Genomic DNA, 23,975 nt, shown 5'->3' on the forward strand with positions numbered 1-23,975 from the left:
GAGTTGATTAGTGAGTTTCACAATGCCCTGCTTTTATTTTTTCATTTTTGTTTTTATTTTTGAAGACTGGGTCTTGCTCTTTCATCGAGGCTAGAGTGCAGTGGTGCTATCTCAGTTCACTGCAGCCTTGACCTCCCAGGCTCAAGTGATCCTCCTACCTCATCGTCCTGGGTAGCTGAGACCAGAGATGCATACTGCATGCCAGCTAATTTTTTAAATTTTTTCTGTAGAGATGGGGTCTTGCTATGTTGCTCAGGATTGTCTGGAACTGCTGGCCTCAAACAATCCTTCTGCCTCAGGCTCCAAAAGTGTTATGATTACAGGCATTAGCCATTGTGCCCGGGCTTCCCCACTTTTGAAAAATCGATTCCCTTTCCTTTGACCTTCTCTCTTATAATGATTAAACTCTGTCCTTTAAACATCTCCAAATTTAAAAATTGTATCAACTGGAATAATAGAATATAAAATCAAAGAACAGTCAGCTTTGATATTTACCTACATGTATAGATCTTTTAGTTCGTGAAGCAACTAGAACCATTGTTATTAACGCCCTAGAAGATAACACACAAGTTTAATTTACCAAGACAAGCCTTTGCCCTAAAATGTTCCCTTAGAGTTGGGTACATGTGACATTTCTTTTATTCACATATAGAAACATCAAATATGACAGGAAGATGGGGTTGGCAGCTTTATGTCACAAAGAGTGGGAACAGCTTACAAGGTACTTGTTGTCAGAGGGCAGGAAGTTAAATCCTGGCTTCCACATTCCCTGTGTACCTTTTCCTGGGTATTCATTTTTTGTTTTATTATAAAAATGAGATTAACTTGATATTTGAAAAAAGAAAATATCAAATACCATGTGCTCAAATATGCTAATTACTTTTCACATTACTATTTCTTACTAGCCCGGGGACATATACATACTTTTAAGAACCAGCAAGCATTTTTCTACTGAATCACAGAACCAAATACAGGCGTACCTTGGAGATATTACAGATTTTGTTATAGATCACCACAATAAAATTAATACAGCAATAAAGCAAGTCATATAAATTTTTTGTTTTCCCAGTCCTTATAAAAGTTATGTTTACACTATACTGTACTTTATTAAATGTGTAATAGCATTATGTCTAACAAAGTATATACCTTAATTTAAAAATACTCTGTTGCTAAAAAAATGCTAACAATCATCTGAGCGTTCGGCCAGTTGTAATCCTTTAGCTACTAGGGGGTCTTGCCTCTATGTTGATGGCTGCTGACTAATCAGGGTGATGGATGCTGAAGCCTGGGGTAGCTGTAACAATTTTCTTAAGAAAACCATAAAGTCTGCCCTATTAATTAACTCTTCGTTTCATGAAAGATTTTTTTGCAGCACATGATGCTGTTTGATAGCATTTTACCCACAGTAGAACTTTTGAAATTGAAGTCCATCCTCTCAAACCCTGTCACTGCTTTATCAGCAAAGTTTATTAAATATTCTAAGTCCTTTGTTGTCACTTCAGCAGTGTTCACAGCAACTTCACTAGAAGATTCTATCTCAAGAAACCACTTTCTTTGTTTATCCATAAAAAGCAACTCCTCGTCTGTTAAGTTTTATCATGAGATTGTAGCAATTCAGTTCCATCTTCAAGTTTCACTTCTAATTCTAGTTCTCTTGCTATTTCTACCACACCTGTAGTTACTCTCTCCACTTATGTCTTGAACTCCTCAAAGTCATCCATGAGCACTGGAATCAAGTTCTTCCAAATTCCTGTTCATGTTGATATTTTGATCTGTTCTCATGCATCACAAATGTTCTTAATGGCATCTAGAATGGTGACTCCCTTCCAGGTTTTCAATTTACTTTTCCCAGAGCCATCAGCAGAATCATTATTTATGATAGCTAGAGCCTTACAAAATGTACTTCTTAAATAATAAGACTTGAAAGTAAAAATTCCTCTTTGATTCATGGCCTGCAAAATAAATGTTGTGTTAGCAGGCATGAAAATAACATTAATCTCTTTATACATCTCCTTCAGAGCTCTTAGATGACCATGTGCATTTTCAATGAGCAGTAATATTTTGAAAAAAAAAATTTTATCTGAGAAGTAGGTCTCAACAATGGGTTTAAAATATTTAGTAAATCATGCTATAAACCAAGCTTGTTCAACCTGCAGCCCACAGGCTGCATGCAGCCCAGGACAGCTTTGAATATGGCCAACACAAATTCATAAACTTTCTTAAAACATTATGAGATTTTTTTGCAATTTTTTTTTTTTAGCCTATCAGCTGTTGGTAGTGTTCGTGTATGTTACGTGTGGCCCAAGACCATTCTTCTTTATCCAGTGTGGCCTAGGGAAACCAAAAGATTGGACACTTCTGCTATGAAGAGATGTGCTGTCATCCAGACTCTGTTGTTCCCTTTACAGAGCACAAGTAGAACAGATTTAGCATCATTCTTAAGGGCCCTAGGATTTTTGGAATGGGCAACGAGCATTGGCTTCAACTTAAAGTCATCAGCTACATTCGCTCCTAACAAGAGAGTAAGCCTGTCCTTTGATGCTTTGAAGCCAGCATTGACTTCTCTCTAGCTATCAAAGTCCTACATGGCATCTTCTTCCAAAACAAGGCTGTTTCATCTATCTTGAAAATCAGTTGTTTAGTGAAGCCACCTTCATCAATTATTTTAGCTAAATCTTCTGAGTAAATTGCTGTAACTTCTATGTCAATACTTGCTGCTTTACCTTACACTTTTATGTTACGAAAACAGCTTATTTCCTGAAGCTGTCAGGTATGAACTAACTTTTGCTAGCTTCCAACTTTTCTTCCGAAACTTCCTCACCTCTTTCGGCCTTCACAGAATTGAAGAGAGTTAGGGCTTTGCTGTGGATTAGGATTTGGCTTAAGAGAATGTTGGGGCTGGTTTGATCTATCCAGAACTCCCAAACTTTCTCCATATCAGCAATAAGACTGCTTTAGTTTGTTATCATTTGTGTGTTCACCAGAGTAGCACTTTTAATTTCCTTCAAGAACTTATCCTTTGAATTTACAACTTCACTAACTGGTACAAGAGGCCTAGCTTATGAACTATCTCAATTTTTTACATGCTTTCCTCACTAAAATTAATCATTTCTAGATTTTCACTTAAAGTGAGAGACTCATAACTCGTTCTTTCTCTTGGACACTTAGAGGCCATTGTAGGGTCATTAGTTGGCCTAATTTCAATATTGTTGTGTCTCAGCAAATAAGGAGGCCTGAGGAGAGGAAAAGAGATCCAGAACCTGCCAGTCAGTGGAGTAGTCAGAACCACACATTTGTCAATTCAACTTGCCATCTTACATGGGTGAGGTTTGTGGTGCCCTGAAACAGTTACAACAGTAACAGCAAAGATTACTAATCACAGATCACTACAACATATGTAACAAAAAGGAAAGTTTGAAACACTGCAAGAATTACCAAAATGTGATACAAAAACATGAAGTGGGCACATGCTGTTGGAAAACTGGTGATGACAGACTTACTCAATGCAGGGTTGCTACAAACCTAATGCATAATACAGTGAAGCACAATAAAATGACATAAGCCTACAATAAAATTGTGCTGAAATGACTGTACTTTCTAATTACTTTTCATGCATTCACATGTATATATTGACAAAGCCTATTTTTAAAATTCATTTTGGCTGTTTATGGAATATGTGTTTCATTTTATAAATTGAGAAAAAATTTGACATACTGTATATTAGGTTTCTATGCTGTTTCCTGGATACAAAAATATGATTCCTTAAAGCAAATCTAGCAATATTAAAATAACATACATTACAGTGTTTACTTGATTCTATTGGAACAAGGAAAATGATATTAATTTTTATAACCACCGAATATTATACCATATTTCTATACTCTTACTATACCATTATTACTATGTTATTTTACCATTATTACATTATTATCACTATACATAGGCCTATTTAAATATAATTAGGAGTATACATTACCTGATGTTCTTATTACTATATTGTTTTTGTTGCCACTAGGCAACTTGCACATATGTTTAGGAGCCACTTAATATGAAAGATTTAACATCACTGAGCCTAATTTCCTCTGCTGTGTGGCTGGCTGGAGAATAAATATAGCAATATCTTCATGTGACTTTCTAAAATAAGAATGGATAATATTTCCCCAAACACATAACATGAAACACGCTTCTAATGAATAATCCTATATCTGCATTTTACTTATCACTATTCTGCTATTTTCTTATTTGTTTGTTTAACAGAATGTAAGTAATGTCCATGAATAGGGATCTTCCCTGTCTTGTTCATTATTACATACTCCATGTTCTAAATAATGTCAGATGAATCATAATTTAACAAATGGGTAAATCCTGTATTTGAGCACCCAGCTTGATGGAGAAGCTCTGGCCCCACATATATAGCTACTAGTTGGAAGCACAGCAATGAATATAAACTCAAATGACCAATAAGAGGAATAAGTGAAGGTTCTCTTGCCCTAAAATACAAAAACTTGAACTTTCCAATTTTGGAAGTAGATACTAAGATAAATGTGCAGGTTTTATATAAACCTAAACAAATGACCAGCATCATTTAATCTAGTTTTATGCCACAAACAATAACAAAAAGTTGACCGTAACTATTTTCAACAGCATGATAAAAGCTAACACAATAATGAAGTACACTAAGGGTTTCTTATCATTGTTTCCACATTTCTGCTTACTGCTTACAGCTAAAATAAATAGCTATAAATTTTGTAGCTAGCTCATCTGTCAGTTTAGATATGCTCAAACCATGCTTACATATAGAACAAGTGTTGAATAAAATTATTGGGCTTCAAAAGCTTTAAGAATAAACATTTCAATATATGCAGCCATTTCTTACTTTAATAAAAAGAATTAAGCATAAAAAGAAATAAAAAACATAAAAAGAGGTTTTAAAATGATCTTTCCTAAGTGTCAGAAGAGGGAATAAGTCCATGGAATTGATACATAAAATGAAGAATCTTACTCTTTTTCTTCCTAGTGTCATTCTTAGTATAATCAAATCTATCTAACTGTCCATCACTTTAACATCATCAGGACTCAATGGCTCAGTATGCTCAGTGGAACTCTGGAACAGGATTCCCACTTACCCGGCTAATAATAATGCTAATGAAACTAAATCCATAGCTTGTTTTCTAGTTTCTATAACCATCAGGTATTTACCACTTCTTTGGTCCTGTGAAAACTAGGAAGAGCAGAAGCTGTCCCAAGGTCTCAATAGAATTTGGTTGTAGAGAAGCCAGGTTGCCTCAGAGCCCAGTCCCCGAAAATTCCATGATGCATTCTACTCAAAAGAATCCTCAGACCTTGGAAATCTCAAGAAAGCACTCAGCTTGGGGTCAAGATAGAGTTTCTCAGTTTATTTATCAACTGAAAATGACAAAAAGGAAGACAATAAGATTGAAAAATGAGAATTAGAAAAGAAAGTACAAAGTACCCACCAAAATTTTTTTCAAGTGGTATTAAAAAAATAAAGAAAGTCAATCATGTTTCTCAGAGAAAATACCTCTGAGGTGGAGGTAAGAATGTGATGTGAAATCTAAGGGAGTCATGATTTCAAGAATGAATTTAGTTGCAAATAAGAAAAAAATCTGACCCTACAGATATGTAGCACAATGTAAGCAGAGACACGCAAAAGAAAACAAGAGAACTCAGGCTAGTTTCTAAATAGTTTGGATTCTCTCAAGTGCTTATGTAAATTGAAATTTGGAAGACAGCGATTCACTAATCAAATCAACCCTTAATTTGTACTATCATTGGAATGCTAAATCTTACAGACATAGACTGGCAGTTTTCTCTTAAATTGGTGCCTTGCTAGATTGCATAAGCTTTTGTATTCATGATCATTTTTAAAGTTTAAAGTATTATTTATATAAAGTGGTTAAGACATATTAACTATTTACAAATGTATCTTAAACGTTTATTTTGTGATTGTGTCTAAACCAAAAAATGAAGGAAGGCCATTATGTTCTGCTTAACCCCATGATGCCTGCAAACTGAAGATGTGATGTTTCAATTAAGTAAGTAATAATGGATAAACACTGTGTTTTTATGAAATGCATGTTAAAATTATGTCGATAAAATATCTCTATCTTGAAACGGAAGTAAACCATTTTGATGTATGTTAATGTAAGCCTTTATAAGGGATATTAGTCATATATTCAACTGTAGTTCTGATTACAAAACAAAAATATGCTGGAAATTCCATAAAGATCAAACTAATTAAGGTACTTAATTGCCTCTGACTAATTATGGAAATTGGCAAGCTCAGTAAGGAAACAAGCTTTTTAAAAGAGTTTGTATTTTAGGCCATAGCTTCCTTGGCTTCATTTTACTGGGAGCCACTTGTATCATTTCAGATCTTACACTGCAAACTCTGTCCACAGAGAGTTGTAAAGGGAAATGACTGCATATGTATCCAGAGCTTAACTGGGACAAGGAGAAGCTACACTCTCAGACTTACAGTCAGAAGTTGGGTTGGCATTTTCCTAGATCATACATTGTTTCTCATTAGCAGTGTGACTTCTCTCATTTTGTTGTTGTTGTTGTTAAGTCTTCCACAAGGCATATTTGTAGTTCATCGAGACCCTTTAACTCAAAGGGGCAAAATGCCTCAATCAAGAAACTATGAATCCCTGTGAAATATCTGACATGAAACAAAAGACAAATATTTCAGGCATAAAAGAAAGAACATACACTCTGGAATTTAACTGATAACGGCTTTTTAAAACCCAGTTGTGCCAGTTGTTAGGTACATTTGTAAGAACTTGGGAAGTTATTTAATTTCTCTTGGTCTCATTTTCTGCATTTATAAAATGGAAATAATAACACCTAGTTTGCACTGTTGTCACAATAATAGGGACAATATAAGTTATCTAGCTCATTTATGGAAATAGAAAGTATCCATAAGTAGTAGTTATTATATTTTATATTCAATGCAATATAATTTTTTCATACTATGGTTCACTACTTTATTAGAGATATATGAGCAGCTATGAAGAATCAAAGAATACTCTAGGGTGCTCTAGAGAAAAAATTATAATTCTATCATGAGAATCAAAGAGAAATAGGGGGGAAAATAATGGAAATGAGTCAACAAGCAAATGTTATTCTATATTCTTTAATCTTTACCTTAAAATATTTAAGGTGCCAATTTCCATCTAAAATGACACCCTGAAAGGTATCATTATTTGTAACAATTATGTTGTACAGAATGAATTGTGTGTAGTATTCCAAAGTACATATATATTGATAATTTGAAGTCAGTGACAATTATATTCAATTTCTCCATATTCTATTAAACAAGGATGCAATCCATTTTCTCTCTCAAGCATTGAAAGGAACTTCCCTTGCCTTTTTCTTCTCTAGAGCTTCTGGTCTCACTACTACTTAGAGATCATTAGAAGCAGTTGTAGCAACCAGTACTGCCAAAGCAGTTCTTCCCACCCCACCTCAAAGTTGGTCAAAAAACACTGTGGACAGGAAGTTTGCTATAAATGTCACAAGTGCAACAGAAACCTGACTTCCGTTGTTACCTACAGCAGACCCCAGACACTGCCACTCAAAGGTAATGCCACCATTCAGAACTACCCATAGATGTTTAAAAAGTGTGTGTGTGTGTGTGTGTGTGTGCATTTGTGTGTTCAGAAGGCATAAAATCTGAATTTAGGAGTATTCAATGCATAGAAACCACTATGTCACCCAACCCACCCTCAAATTACTGCACAACAGTATTTGTATGAATTTTATGTAATAAGTTAGTAAGTATAAAAAAGTTTTGAATCCAATAAATATCCTGCTAATAAAGATGCTCTCCTTCAGTCCCTATCAAAAGCAAGAAATCTCTTTCGAGATAGTTACTGTTTTGTTTTGTTTTTAAAGTACCTTTGTTGCTGATCTGTACATGAATGTCATCACTGAATGGAAGCAGTCCAGGAGACTCATATCATTCCCACTAGAAGGAGAAGCTTTGATAAATCTCTAAAGCTATGGCAGTGGTCCAGTCCCTATGCCATATGGCATTCCACCTGTCCCCAGAAGTTTTGTTAATGTCCTCTAAAGCTACAAACTCCAAACAAAAATACTGAGACATAAACAATCAAATCTACTCTGTGGTTGGATTTTTCAGCTCTACGTGGTAGCTGCAAAAATTCCTCATGCTGTGTGTGTTAATGAGACCCTCCATGGACACCATTAATACATAAAAGCAATCACCCATAACTCATAGGCCTTTTCCTTCTTACTATGTCTGAATATGTTCATTGCATTGAGAAACTGGAAATAAAATATACCCGGAGAAATTCCAAATGCCTCAGGAGGCATGAGGACTGAAGATCTGAAAGTGTTGGCAAAATAAGCAAATCTACAGGTTGTGAGCATATTACCTCAAAGGATAAAAAGAACCTAACAATTAACCACAAAATATATTAAGTAAACAAAAATTACTGAAGCTGAAAACTCACTTTAACCTACAAGTATTCTTGTAGATTAGAACAGTAACAGAAAACTAAAATTTTTGTAACCTAATGAAAAGAATAGCAAGGAGATTAGAGCAAACTATCTGCCAGATCCTTTTGAATTACTGTCCAACCACTTTGTTCATTTACATCTTTATTTCAATGGATATAAGCATTTTAGATGAAATAACATGAGAAGTATAAACAGATATGAGTAATTAGCTTGCTTAGCTTCTGGACATGTAGGGAAATATGCTTTATTTTAAATTCTATGACTTGGTCACCAACAGAAATCTGATTTATTTTCATATCACATTCCCATTGTTTTACATATCTTGAAATATTTTTTACCTTCAACACTACACTTCTTTGAAACTATGATTGTTTATAGGCCCAGTGTTATTAGATCATCTTAATACATTTAAATATATTATGAAGAAACAAATATATAATAACATCACAAATTTTAAAGTATTTTGCTAAATGAGTTCAATAAAACAGGTTTCCTCTTAAATACCATATATTTTATTTTATGCATCTAAAAATGTATTCTGAGAAGAGTTGTATAGGGTATAGCAGATTCCCACCAAAGGTGTCCATGATGCAAAGAAAGGCTGTAATTAACCTTTTCTAAACGAAAGACCGCACAGACAGACAGACAGTGACACCAATGTATATGCTGCTGGCATGTGATTGTCACAACTACAGTTATAGCCATGGGACTATTCATGTCCTTATGTCTACTTTGGCCTTCATTGTTCCTCTTTTCTGCCTAATATATGCCTATCATTCCGCTCAATTTTTTTAAGCATCTAGAACCATATCTTTCAATTTTTTTTTTTTAGAAGGAGTTTCACTCTTGTTGCCCAAGCTGGGGTGCAATGGCACGATCTCAGCTCACTGCAGCCTCCACCTCCTGGATTCAAGGGTTCAAGCGATTCTCCTGCTTCAGCCTCCTGAGTAGCTGGGATTACAGGCACGTGCCACCAAGCCTGGCTAATTTTTTTGTATTTTTAGTAGAAACGGGGTTTCACCTTGTTAGCCAGGCTGGTCTCAAACTCCTGACCTCAGATGATCCGCCCACCTCAGCCTCCCAAAGTGTTCGGATTACAGGCCTGAGCCACCGTGCCCAGCCTCTTTCCACTTTAATCAGGCATGCTGATGAGGTAATCAATTTCAGTATAAAATCTAAGAATGAGTCTTACGGCCTAGTTCTTTAAGAACCTCTGGAATTCATGTATAAAGGACGGGATGAGACAAAGGCAACACCAGGAAGAGGCCACATTTACTTTTGAAAACTGTTTCCCTACAATTTTCTGTAACTTCCCCCTCGTCCTTGCTTTTTTTTTAAAAAAAAAAAGTTTTAATACCTTTTTGTCTCCCCAATACAGTATAAATTAGTCTACTTAGTTCTGGGAATAGAATTAGTAATAGGCACTTTTTTTCCATAAATGAATACACCTTTACACAGAGGAAAAGACTGCAAACGTATAAATAAAATCAAAGTAAGTATTAATGTCGTCGAGGACAACTGCAAACATACAGTGTGTGTTGCAAAGCAGTGTAAGAGAATGGGGGTAAGGTGGTGGTGTTCTAATAGTCTGTGGGCAGCAAGAAAATTAGGCCCTTCCCTTTCTGGCCAAGCAGGTCTTAACCCTTCCATCAGTGGGTCTCAAGGAAGCAGAGCAACTGCATAGACAAGACATAAGTTCTGCCACCCAAGGAGAGGGCCACCAGGCTCTCCCTTTTAGGATCAACTAAATATAATGCTGGCACTTTGAAAGAGTACCTAGATATTCAGGGCAATACCACCCAAGCCAAGTTACATATCTAACCTTTTAAAATATATAGCTAAAAGCCAATTGCACTCTTATATTTCCAACATAGTATTGTAACGAGAATTCAAACCACTATATTATAGTTAGCGTCTGGCCTTACTCGTAGTATGGAGCCTGTTGGAAATGAGACAGAATACTATGCTTAGCACAAAGTATGTTCTTATTAAATATTTATTGAAGGAATGAACGTTGTCATTAGAATTACATTTCAAGTAATAATAATCATTATGATGGCAAACACTTAAAAGGAGCTTATCAGGTGGCAGGTATTGTTTTAAGTGCTTTACAAATACTAACTCAACTAATTCTCTAGACAAAGTGCACACAGGTTATTTACAGAGGAAACTGAAGCACAGAGCTCAACTGCCCAAATCACTTATGTATTAACTGTAGATTTGGGAATCAAATCCAGGCAACCTGGCTCTGGAATCTGAGGCCTTAAGTAAGTCAAAATACTGCCAAGTTAGAGTAAGATTTACCTCCATATTGCTGCTATTGCTTCCAAAAGGTTAAACTGATTTTTTTTTTTTAAAGGAGGGTATGGGGATAGAGAAGTCCAAGTTGATTCGGGATGTGTCAGAGAAGGAGAAGCTTTAGTAGGAAGGGTTGGGAACTTCCTGGCAGAGCCCCTCTGGAGAGGAAAAGTAGATGTCAGTGCTTGTAGCTTGCCAGTCTACCGCTCCTGCTCCCTCCACGGCTTGTGACAGTCTCTGTCACAGTGTGGCTTAAGTTATCTCTTGCTGTTTCAATAACGGCTTAAATAAAGGCTGCATCCCACACGTTTCAGGTCAATTCATGGTGCTCCTGTCTTAGTACAGGCTGCGATTAACAAAGTGCCATAAATTGGGTGGCTTATGAACAACAGGAATTTACTTCTCACAGTTTTGGAAGGCTGAGATCAGAATGTCAGCTTGGTCAAGTTCTGGTGAGGGCTCTCTTGCAGTTTGCAGACTGACCTCTTCTCATTGTTTCTTCATATGGCAGAAAGGGGGCAAGAGACTGTTCTGGAGTCCCTTTTATAAGGGCACTAATCTCATATACGAGGGCTCCATCCTTGTGACCTAGTTACCTCCCAAAGGCTCCACCTCCTAATACCATCATATTTGGAGTTAAGATTTCAACATATGAATTTGGGGAGTAGACATTCAGTCCATAAGAGCTTATTAGAGGGCTCTGCTCATAGTAGTTGGATCTGGCAGTTTAAGGAAATAATTTGTTTTGTCCTGGGAGGAGCTAATTTCTTGTACTTGCTAGTGAGTGGGTAGCTAGTACAGGTAAACTGTTAATCGGCACTTGCACACAATGGAAGGGGACCCAGAGAGTGGCCACTTGAAAAACTTGGTATTACTGACACTCTCCAAAGTAATGTCATTACTCATATTAGCTTATTATTTAGCTATTAGTCCTATAGAATAACATCTTTTTCAATAGGAAGATTTCCTACCTAATATGATCTTTTTAAGCCAAGGGAATTATTATAACTAGCTAACTTCCTGGAAGATCAGAACTACAGATATGGCTAATAAAAAAGTTCGTCCTGTTCAAGCACCATTCCAATAGCATCAGCCAGCTCCATTATTGCACCTACTAGCACTGTTAAGAAAAATCTGCCCTCAAGTGCAAACTGGAGTAAGTGGTAGAGAATGGTCTAGAGAGGCACCACAGCCAAACAGTGCCACTCAGAAGAAATAAGATAATTCATGTATACTTTTTATTGTGGCTATTCTCTAACCAGGGCCCTATAGAATTCCATTCTTTAAAACCAGTGTTTTCAATTAAAATAACAAAATCAATTAGAGGAGACAAAAGAGGCAGAAAGATGTGTCTCAAAAGCAGAAACTTTGCCTTTGTGGTGTCAGAAGCCTGAGAGGCCTGTGTATCAATGATAACTATTAAAAGACATCAGTGCTTTCATGTCACCCACCTTTTTTAATGAAAAAAAAAAAAAGAAAAAGAAATACTACAAGGGCCTGCCAGAAAGGAAATTAGCTTGACATTAATGACCAGAAGAACAGCACTAATATTTAATAAATAGGGCAGTTATTTTCTCTAGAGCTTTCTCTTTAGTGTTTTTACACTCTACTCATAGATTATACTTTAACTTTCCTATCACAGATAACCTAAGTCCTGAAAAAATAAATAAATAAATATTGGTCCACATTCTCCTAAACGCTACAAATACTGAAGAAACTATGGCATTCTTCAGCAAAGAACTAGGGCAAAGATGAGGGTAAGAGAATAAGGAGGATATTTTTAATACAGAAAAGCTTCAGAGGATTGTCAGTCTTCATAGCTTTTATAATCTTGAACTGACTTAGCTTAAGGTGCTTTCTCTACCTCCAACCCACCCCAGGCATGGGAAATAGAGGGCTTAGGAGTGGAAAGAGAAGACTTACTATATCTTTAAGAGGAAAGATTCCTTTCCTAGACTAAATGCTTATTCAGACAAACTGCTCTCATAAATTAGCCTTAACATTTCAAACTCTGTGTGACTATAATAAGGTTTTGTTTATAAGACAACTCTGAGTGTATTTGGAGAAAGTCCCTGAAATACAGGTTGATACGATAATTTCAGTTGTATTATCAGTGGAAATTAACATGGCCAGTTGACAGTATATAAAAATAAATAATGAAACAAAAATTGTCTGCAGATATACATTTTACAGCATCATCTCATACCATTTTTTACACTAAATTAAATGTCTCACCAATAGCTAAAATCACTGATCACTGAGCTAGTAGGTATCACTTCCTTTTATTTCTAGGGCAGCATGACGGTTATTATTTTTAACTCCTCTAAGCTTTCTAACTACTTGCTCTGTTTTTCATTCTCAAGGTAAACAATGACACCTAAGCAAAAACAAGGTTTTCTCTGATTCTACTAGTCCTTCAGGGTTTAGTTAAAAAACAAATCTAGCATTACCAACATGCTAAATGTATATTACAGAGCTTCTTCCTCTATTATCAAATATACTTTTAGATTTGTCCGAAGGGAAAACTATTTTTATTTTGCATAAAATATATGTATATATAAAACACAAAAAATACAAAATTAAGAGAAATATTTCACTCTGTTATGCACCAATAGAACAATAGGAATGTAAGGTAGAGAAAAGTGGTTAAAAATACTTGCAAGAGTGAAAGTTGGTGTCTGCCACACTTAGGTCGAAATCCATTTACTACAATATGTCACTAACAATATGTGACCTTGGGCAGGTGACAATCTCTGGAGCCTTAGTTTCTTCAAGCAGTCTGGCATAAAAAGCCACACTTTTCACTGACATGACATGAGTATATTGCTTATATATATATAACAGGATTATTAATATGTATGTACGAAGGTAGGCTGGTAAGCAGGTATTTGTGTATAACATCATGTGATATAAACAAATTCTACAACATCTTAACTAGGCAATTTGAATAGACAAAGTTTGCAGCTGGGAAAGGAGAGCTGGTGCCACAAATTTAACAGTCATCTAAATGACAGTATATGTCAAACACCCAATAAAAAGCCTGACCCATAGCAAACATCAATAATACTTCTTCCTTTTGCTTTGAGCGGGCAAACGGAATAGGAAAGAACTGACCACTGCAGTGGCGGATAAGAAGGCATCAAAGAGATAGTAAGGGTGAGAAGCAACAAAAGCATACTGCCTGACTCATAACTATTTCCAAGGCCAGCCTGGCTTACAAGTCTTCATTCTAATGTAGTTATATGACCTTTATTAATATCATTTGCAGTATATTATTTTGTATTTTGAATGATATTCTTTTTTAAAAAAATATTCTTTGAACATTCCTCCCCCAAAATGCAGGTAAGAAAACCCAGGCAAAAGTCTAGATTAACTATTTCATTTAGCCTCACAGAGCAATTTAAATTCCATTGAAGCATGTAAAATCTGTTTGTTACATTACAGTCACATTCACTGTAACAGAATACTTCCAGAAAGATAGTTAAAATCTGTAGCAAGGTAAAATGCTGCTGCTCAAATACACACACACACACACACACACACACTACTTATATGCTTTTACATCTAAACAAATTGCCTTGACTGGGAATGACTTTTAATGTACTCTCCCAGGCAAATTCCCTAAAGGCAAATACTGATATATTCCTTCCTCCTGACATGGAAGTATTCCTCCTGACGGGTCAGTAGTAGCACAAACTGGCTTCTAAGGTAAGAAGATTCTAGCATTTTTTACTCTTAAACATGTCTTGAGACCAGTTACTGTCTTTAGGAAATAAAGTCAGGCCAAACAGAAGTTGATCTACTCTGAGCTAAACAAGAAAACATTTTTTTAAAGGGCGCTTCAAGTTTCACATTCTTTCTATACACATCCCTCCACCCTACCTTCCCATCCTAATCATCCATTGCTGGTTAAGGATAAGTCCATTTATTCTACAAAAGAAAGCTACTTGGTTCCATTTCTACAGCCAGGAACTATGTAGTAGAAGCAGGTAAGAGAGCTTGTTGACAAGCAGGAGCAGGAGTAGGAGGGAACCACATGGAAATCTGTGGTTATCAGGCAGGATCTGGCGAAAGGTAATGAGAGCAAACAGAAGTCGCACTGGCACAGAGCAACCTTATGGTTGACACCTTTACTCATCAGGTATCACTTAGAGTTTGGGTGATCAACTATGTACCCAAGTGGAAGAGGGAATTTTCTCTCAAACTCACCCAGAAGCCATCAAAGACGGAATATAACAATATATTTTTATAACCCTCATCAGCCTTGATCAGATTATTTTATGCCCTGAAAAGATTATGAGATTATGAGAGCTCATATTCCCATATATTATTTAATGTCAAGGCCAAATATTTAAAATAAAAATACTACACCATGATATAAGTATAAGGAACTCCAATAAAGTCATTTGTTTCCTTTGACTTTTAAAAATATCATGTGTCAATTAGTTTCAAAAAATTTTATTTTTATTTCCTGCTATTCTAAAGCCCCAAATTTGTATTTAGTCTGAAAACTGAGCAATCCAAACTGCCAGCAATCATAACTCCTTTTCTTTTTGCTTCTTCCAACAAAACTTAGTATGTAAAATAATCTTAATAAAATTAAGTGAGTTTGTTTATTTTGAAAGATAGCAATCTCAATTCTAATTGACAACAGATATAAATCAGTAAGACATTTGGAATACACCAATTATGAAGTGCCTTGTCCATCCAGATGGAGCCAAGAGAACAGAGCTCAGGAGAAACCCAAACAAGAGCTCCGGATTTGGGCATCACATGGCAGGTTAATCAAAGAAAGGGGATGATTGCCCAAGAGAGTGCAAAGTACACAAAGAGAAGATCAAATGCAGAACTAAAACAAATAGCCACGATTTTAAGCAGGATAAAGGCAGAAGACACAACTAAGACTAAAAACAAATTACAGAGGCAAGAAGAGAGTGGTAACTGATGAGGTAAGGGAGGAGTTTAGAAAAATGATGGCTAATCACATAGACTGTACAGTGATCAAGCCCCTGAGGAGAGTTTAAGTTGGGCAATTGGGAAGTCCTTGGCAACCTGAGACAGCTCTGGATGATTCCAGCAGAAGCCAGGCTTCAGTGGACAGAGAATTACTAAGAGATGCATAAATGGAGATATTGAGTAAAAGCAACTGTTTAAACACGGGAGAACAGAGAGAAAGGGAAAGATTGAGGAGAGATTAATGTGAGGGATTTCCTCTTTTGTTTATTTCTCTTTTGTGAAGTAGGTGGAGATGTAGCCTCTTTGAGGGCTAATGGGAAGAAATTAAAATACAAAAGAAAGTCGATGGGTGTCTGTGCAAGCTCTTGCAGGAAGCAGGGAATAACAGAACAAGGGCATGGCAGAAAGTACGCTCTTGACAGTGGGTTCAGATGCTGCTTCTTCCCACTCTGAGAATCAGTGAAGTAAGAATGGATAAATAGATAAACAATCTTAAAGGCGCAATAAAAATAAAATTGAGGTGATTTTTCACTTTATCACTGACGGTGATAAAGTGTGGTAATGATTTAAAAAGAAAGACCCAGAAACAATCCTTAAAACACAGTCAAACATTGAGCATCCATCTCCAACGACTTTTAAAGAAAATATAGTTCTTATTTTCACTCAGGTTTTATAACTCCCAAGACTGATTATTTGGGATTACGGAGAAAAGGGATGCTAAATATAGTCCTCCGAATGGGAAATCCTCAATATCCAGAGATCCTGACCAGAGAGAACAGAGGCCAATCAGAAAGAGCCTCTTCATTTAAGTGGGAAAAACTAAAAGATCAATAGGAGATCTTCCAGTACATATTTTAACTGATATACCTAATTAAGATATTTTAGCTGGGTTAGCTAATAGTATTTGTAGCGATATAATTTATATTCCCTTTTAATATTACTTATTTTACCTATTATTTACACATATTTTGACCAGGCTATGGGTCAACTTCCCATTATTTAATCTGTGTCCTACTCATCAATTGACCTTATATCTCAAGACTATATCATATATGCATTTGTAAAATATTACTGATTTCTTAAAATTTCTCTGCTCTTTTAGGCCAGTCCACTTTTAACTCAGTATTCCAGAGGCCAAACTACTTATAAAGTCACAGCTGTCTCTTTGGGATTTGGCAGTGATACCATGGCCCGGTCATATGGCACAAAGTTTCTACAGCACCTTTACTCAACTTCTGCCCCCTTGGGGCACAGCCCTCTGGGAACACACATCTGTCTCCTGTAGGACTGTGAGCCCCTGAAGAGCAAGAACCAGATCTTTTCAGGGTTATAGTTCTTCTGTAGCTAGTAAAGGAACCTGTCTATTGTGAGTTTTCAATAAACATTTGATGAACTGAGTATTCATCCTACATTTAGTACTCTTTTAATAGTGGAGTAGATGTTTACTTAATGTTCAATCTACCTATGACAGTCTACCATTTAGTCATGTCAACACTCATTTATCTTGCCTAAGGAGCAGCCTCTGAGAAAGATTCCTGAGATCCCAGCAGAATCCACCCCTCCTTTGTACCATTACACCTGTTTATAACATTTGTAATTTTGTACCATAATTATTTGCTTTCAATGCTTCCTCTCCTTCAATAACTATGAGCTTCAACGGTGTTAAGAACCTCATCTTATTTATCACAAAAGCCACTACCTGCCACAATCCCCAGTCCACAACAAGTACTCAATAGATGTTGTGAATGAATAGTACATATGTCTTCACAGTCAAATATATATGGAGCTGATAAAAACAATAATCAGTATTTGTTTCTAAATAAAAGATTAATACCTAAAACAGTATTTCTTTATAAAATTTCCTTTATAAATTATTTTCACCAAGTCTGTGAGGTAGGCATTATATCTAACCTTATATTAGAAATCACAAAATTACTTGCCAAGACCATATCTACTTAGCTCTACCCAGTATCAACTTCTATAATCATATTTAACATGTAGACACTAAATTTCCAGTTTTGCAATGTATATACTTATGCAAAAATATTACAACAAAACAATTTTACTTATCGTTTTCATAGATGATTTTCCATAAGCAGAAATGTGTTTCAGTGAATTGTTTTTAAAAACCAAACTACTGAAAAATAACAGTTAAAACTGTCACCATTTAGTATATTTATTTAATATGTTAGGTCTTAATGAAATAACATGTACTACATAAAACTTACATTGTAAAGTATATGAAAGAGGCAGGAAGTAATAGATTTTTGGCTTCCATTTATATTTACATAAAATTACAAAGATTTTAAGTTTATTGGATTATTAATATAATTTCAATTTAAACAAATTTAAATTTAAAGTAGTAAGGACAGTAGAAACCTAAATCCCATTAATATTTTTGGAAGATTAGATGAGAGGCTGGAAACAAATTTTTTTCAAAACTTATCCATTCTGTTTCAACTGATACCAATTTCTATGATCTCAATACAAACTGGACGGACATTATCAGCTGCTTCTAAAGACTAAGTTGAAAACATAAACTTGCAAGGAATAAAAATGAGATAGACTGGAAGAATATAGGAGGTAACACTACTAGAAGTCAAAGTAAAGTGCAAAATTTCAATCATGTCTCTTTATCAATTGCCACATTATCTTTTTATTGTGTAGAAACTTTATTATAAAGGAATTTTTATTTTTAAAAGCAAATATGTACATACATTTTCATTGAAAGTCTAATTATGGACTGAGTCTGTCTTCAGGATGCTTTATATATGTGAGCTCATTTATTTCCATTGACTACCCTATGCGTTCCTTTTTATGAGTGTCGATGATTCTAAAATCCATGTGTTTTCCAGAGCATGATAAATTTAACTTCTAGAAATTATCAGAAAAATATGAAATTTATTAAAACCAACTCAAAAATTTATCTGAAATCTCTTTAAACCTGGAAATATTCCAGAGAAACTTTTTGCATTGGTTTTAATGAATTTCATATTTTTCATGAATATGAATAGAATGCTAGACTGTGTAATCAAATTTAATTTTTATTGTCTATTTTATTTCATTTCATTTCATTTTTGCTCTATCATTTCATTTCATTTTATTTTATTTTTGCTCTATCACCAAGACGGGACTTCACTAACACAATCACGGCTCACTGCACCCTCGAACTCCTGGGCTCAAGTGATTCTCCCACCTTAGCCTCCAGGCAGCTAGTACCACAGGTGGGGTATGCCACCACATCCACCGTTTTGTTTTTTTTTTTTTTTTGGTAGAGACAGTATCTCTCTGTGTTGCCCAGACTGGTCTTGAACTACTCGGATCATGCAATCCTCCCACATTAGCCTCCCGAAGTGCTGGGATTATAGGCATAAGGGGCCACACCCATAAATTTAATTTTTAAACTAAGATTATTTGGGACCTTAGGAAAAATCATGAAAAATAATCTCTTGGAATAATGTGAAAGATTATATTGTTCCCTAAAAGGAACAAAATGCTTTACGGTGCTAGCCTTTTATACCATGCTGGCCATGCCAGCTAAAGTTCAGATCGGGTCATCATTTCCAGAATCAAACGATAAAAATCAAACTAGAAAAAAAAAATAATTCAATGAAGTGACCCATTCATCACTAGGAGTGTTAAACTAAAACAATGTGGTATTTTCTCTAAAGCATCTTACAATCATTGTAAATTAGGAGATTATGAAGTCTCATTCAAAAAGATTATGGAGGACACTAAGAGTCTCCTATACACTATTTTCTAAATAAAAGGAGACTTTTTAAAAAACTATTTAGTTAATAAAAGCAATACATGCTCATTGTGAGTGTGGGAGAAACAGGAAGAAAAAAAATAAAGCACTTTCACGAAATAGGAAATGAAAATATGAGAATTTAAATGATTTAAATTTAAATAATCATTTTTCCTAGCTTCTTTCCCCATAAATAATCATTGTTAATGGTTCCTTCAAAATTTTTCACTGCACGTTTGTTGTTGATATATCCACATAGCTTTAAAGATCTTTACATAAACGCTCTCATACTATTTGCAGTTTTACATTTTTGTAACGTAAAAATATATCTTAGGCACGACTCTTTAACAGGGCATACAAAATTGACTCACTGGTTCTCAGAGCTGTGCAGTATTTCACTGAATAGGTATATCAATTTATTTTGCCCTTACTGAGGCTGACTTGAGCTACTTCCAGTTTTTCCTTTATGAAGTTTCCCTAAACTTCCATGAACTCTCTTGAATCCTCTTATATTCACAAAGCCATCATGAATTAATGCTATGTTATTTTACAAAATCAGAGGCCCAGAAAATACTGAAAAGGTTGAGGAAGTACCAGCTCTTACGGCGATCACATAAGCCAACAAATTCCTTTAAAAATGAACCAAGTATTGGCTGGGCTCGGTGGCTCACGCCTGTAATCCCAGCACTTTGGAAGGCCAAGGTGAGCAGATCACGAGGTCAGGAGATGGATACCATCCTGGCTAACATAGGTGAAACCCCGTCTCTACTAAAAATACAAAAAATTAGCCGGGCGTGGTGGCGGGCGCCTGTAGTCCCAGCTACTCGGGAGGCTGAGGCAGGAGAATGGCGTGAACACAGGAGACGGAGCTTGCAGTGAGCCGAGATCACGCCACGGTGCTCCAGCCTGGGCATCAGAGCAAAACTCCATCTCAAAACAAACAGAAGAGAACAAAATAAAAATGAACCAAGTATTTATAGTAAAATAATTCTCAAGGTAATATAGCTAATTATTTGATGAAGATACCTCCATACGTCTTTAAAAAGGCAATCAAAGTAAAATAATCATAGAATTGGGCTTCAACAAACCAAAGTACCATCTGTCATCAGTTAAGGAAGTATCAGCTGGAAGGATGGGAAAAATAACTATATTTTAAAACTCAGCAGAACTACTATACAATGTGATAGCTTTCAGTGTGTTCACTCAATACTATCACATTCTATTAAATGACAAATCCATCTAATTCTAAAGACTAAAATTGCAGTTTAAAATGTTTAAAATAATTTTGCTCCTTTGAAAATTACTCTTGATGCTAGGCAATTACTTTCAAATTAAAAGTTCCTTCAGACTTTAGAATTGTCACACATTAGTAGGGATTTAAAGCAAAGATCTACCTTACAGTAAACAACAATAACAAAGAAGGAGGAAAAAACATTCATTAAATATAATTTAGAAATCAGTAGACATATAATATTGCACAGAAGAATGAAGAGTACATAGATAATCTAAATTTAGGGACATCTGGGTTTTAATTACACTTTTTCACCAAGGATTCCAAAGATGGCATTTTGAAGCCATGTATTCTTTTCCTGTCCTCCAGGACACAAGAATGCAATTACTAATGGGAAAATGAAGACAGACTTTCTTTTACTCATTTTGAAAAAAGAAAAAAATGCTCTCTCTAGTCTGCATAAACTGGCTGAAGTTTTGATCTGATATGACAATTCCTCTAAATATGGCTCCAGATCTGTCCTTAGAATCATATAATACTGTGAGTAACAACACAGGTCAGAACGGCTCTCAGTCATATCCCTGGCTCAACTACTCAATAGCAGAGTGACTTTAGGCAAGTTCTGAGTCTTATTTTCCTAACCCGTACAAGCAGTTATTATTACCCCATGGGCTGCTGTGTGGATTAACTGACATAATGAACTCAAAGTTCCTACTACCATGGGTGTACCAGGTCACTCTGGTTAACCACAGCTTCTTGTGAAGCACTGATTCATACTTTCCAGCATGTATCACATGCTGCAATCAAACTGGAATCCATAACTATTCCCTAAACATGCCCTGATAATTTCTGCTTTGATTCATGCTACTTCTACAAATGATGCCTTTTTCCACCATAACTGCCTACCAAAATCTTATCCTTCTTTCAATACTTTTGCAAATGCTACTTCCTTTATGAAGCATTTTTCCCAATTCTCCTCTGTTATTAGAACTCGTTCATTCTGGAACTCTGTTTTTCCATAATACTTATATCTGGCCTTAGAGTTATAATGTCCTTGTCATACTTTTCTCTTTCTTTAGATTCTAAGTTCCCAAAAATAATATAAACTTCTTCAATATTTACCAAAAACTACCAATTGAATTGAATGTTTGAGTGGAGAATATATGCATTTTCAGAGATATATACAAACAGGTAGAGATCTGGAAAACTGTTTCAGCTCCCAATGTCCTCCCTCATATGGACTAAATTCCACTGAACTTGATAGCTATGTCAGTCACTACGTTTTCGAATTGTATTTCCTAGTGGGGCTGTTATAATTTGTGTCCATTTTTTTTCATTAATTTACATGTATTTGTGAAGTAGGTTTCAAGAAAGGGATTGAAATAAACACATTTTTATTCTGCCACCATTTTACAAAAAAACCTGCCTCATTTCCGAATAAATAAATACAGCCTACATATAATGTATATTAACTCAAATATTTCAATTCTCTCATTTAAGTATGCGAGTATTTCTATTTAAAGTTATTTGATTCTAAAACTAAGAGTAACTGGACAACCTGTCAGTTCCCTGTAACTTCCTTTTGCACCTTCACACACTGTCAGCAATACAACCACAGTTAATTAAAATATGTACGTGGAACATATAAAATAGCATCAAATATGAAATATGTAAAAGTTGAAAACACTAAAAGAAGCCAAAACTAAAAATGATTCTCCTTAACACATTAAAAACAGTACTATGTCTGAATAGAAAAAAAAAAGCCAATGGTAATCACTAAAGTTATTCTCCTGTAACAATGTTAACCTATATAATTTGATTTGAGTAAGAAGTTTACAGAATGTTAGTCTGATATAACAAACCAATTAGAAGAAGCATAAGCTTTATCTTTCACTATCATTCTGTTTTTTGGTGAAGGAGCTTTGAGCAGTAAATAATTTACTATCAAAAGCAGCAAACTCTGCTAAAGTTAAAATTACAATCTTATGAGTGCATGTGCATTAGGGATCATGTTAAAACCATCAACCTCATTTCAGTAGATGTCTTATCTCACATAAAGTATGCTGCTAGACATAAAGCATCAGTGGTTTACCTCTAAATGATCCAGTCCCTCCAGGAAACTGGGTGTAGTTTTAATAAAATGGAACTCATAAGTTTTTATTACATTTATAATGAATGCTTTTCAGTTTTATAGGTTCTTTGAAGGAGCAATTTAGTTTCTCTATTAAAACATGACTTTATATCCTTCACAACTCTCAGGTTTCAATTTTATGTTGCTACCACTCTCAATATAAATGAAGATATTGAAGTTTTAATAAAGGTATAGAGTTATTTTTATTGTACATATGGAATGTGAGTTTACAAAATTACAGGGAAAAGTACAGCATATTAAAATTTCTTTCTATTCTTACTTTTCTATATCCTTTCTGCCACACAAAACTAACCAAAGGTGATATAACATATTTAGGTATTAATAAAGCAGGATTCATGATATTGCCTTTTCTTAGAATAAAGCATAATCTAATCTTTTAAAAATGTCTTATTAGCACAGTCCAAAGTGTAATACTGTTTAATTTAACTTGTTGGATCTTTAATCAATCTCTTTATTACATCTAGTGGAACTATATAAAATTTTCAAACATATTGGCTTTATTTACACCATCAAAGTTTGCCCAACAGTAGGGATTATTACAAATGAACAACAGAACATTTTGTTTGTATTTTGTTTGTCTACTTTCCCCACTAAAGAACTTGGTATATACTGGGTTCTATTTTGGAAGCTTACATTTAAAAATTGAGGAAGGTATTATTTCTGCCCGTGAAGAACTCACTATCTGCTGGAAAAAAAAAGAAAGAAACAGACACATATGCCATTATAATACACTGTTATATGGCTGTAATAAATAATAGACATAATAAATATCTATATCCATAATAGATAATTTAGAGCAATAATGGGACCACTGAGGAAAAGCAATCAACTCTGCCCTGGCAGAGAAAGAAACAGTTCACGGAGATGATATTTCACCTAGAACTTGAGGAATAAAAGGAATTCCACAAACAGATAAAAGACAAAAAGGCATTACAAACAATAGGAAGAACCCATTAACATAACTGCCAATAGTATTTAGTACTCCTGCAAGAACTAATATTGTCATTGTTGCTTATTTTATTCAATAGCAATTTGAACAAAATTATAGTACTATAGTGAAAAACCAAAGAGCTTTTCCTTGTGGA

At 35.1% G+C, this 23,975-nt stretch overlaps 1 protein-coding gene and 1 long non-coding RNA gene across 9 annotated transcripts in view; one reads left to right on the forward strand and one right to left on the reverse strand.

Annotated features, from left to right (window-relative positions):
* Positions 1-23,975, reverse strand: part of IMMP2L (inner mitochondrial membrane peptidase subunit 2) — an 888,292-nt gene that overhangs the window by 508,334 nt on the left and 355,983 nt on the right. The gene's annotated exons all lie outside the window — the stretch shown is intronic.
* Positions 68-17,001, forward strand: LOC129523732 (uncharacterized). 2 transcript variants are annotated; one of them, XR_008667327.2, is made up of 4 exons: positions 68-5,555; positions 5,992-6,056; positions 7,405-7,603; positions 16,862-17,001. It is a non-coding gene; the product is annotated as an uncharacterized lncRNA (long non-coding RNA). The 2 variants fall into 2 exon arrangements; XR_008667326.2 differs by lacking the exon at positions 68-5,555 and having other exon boundaries at positions 5,861-6,056.

This window comes from Gorilla gorilla, chromosome 6 (assembly GCF_029281585.2).
Source record: "Gorilla gorilla gorilla isolate KB3781 chromosome 6, NHGRI_mGorGor1-v2.1_pri, whole genome shotgun sequence".
In the NCBI taxonomy this organism is placed as follows: domain Eukaryota; kingdom Metazoa; phylum Chordata; class Mammalia; order Primates; family Hominidae; genus Gorilla; species Gorilla gorilla.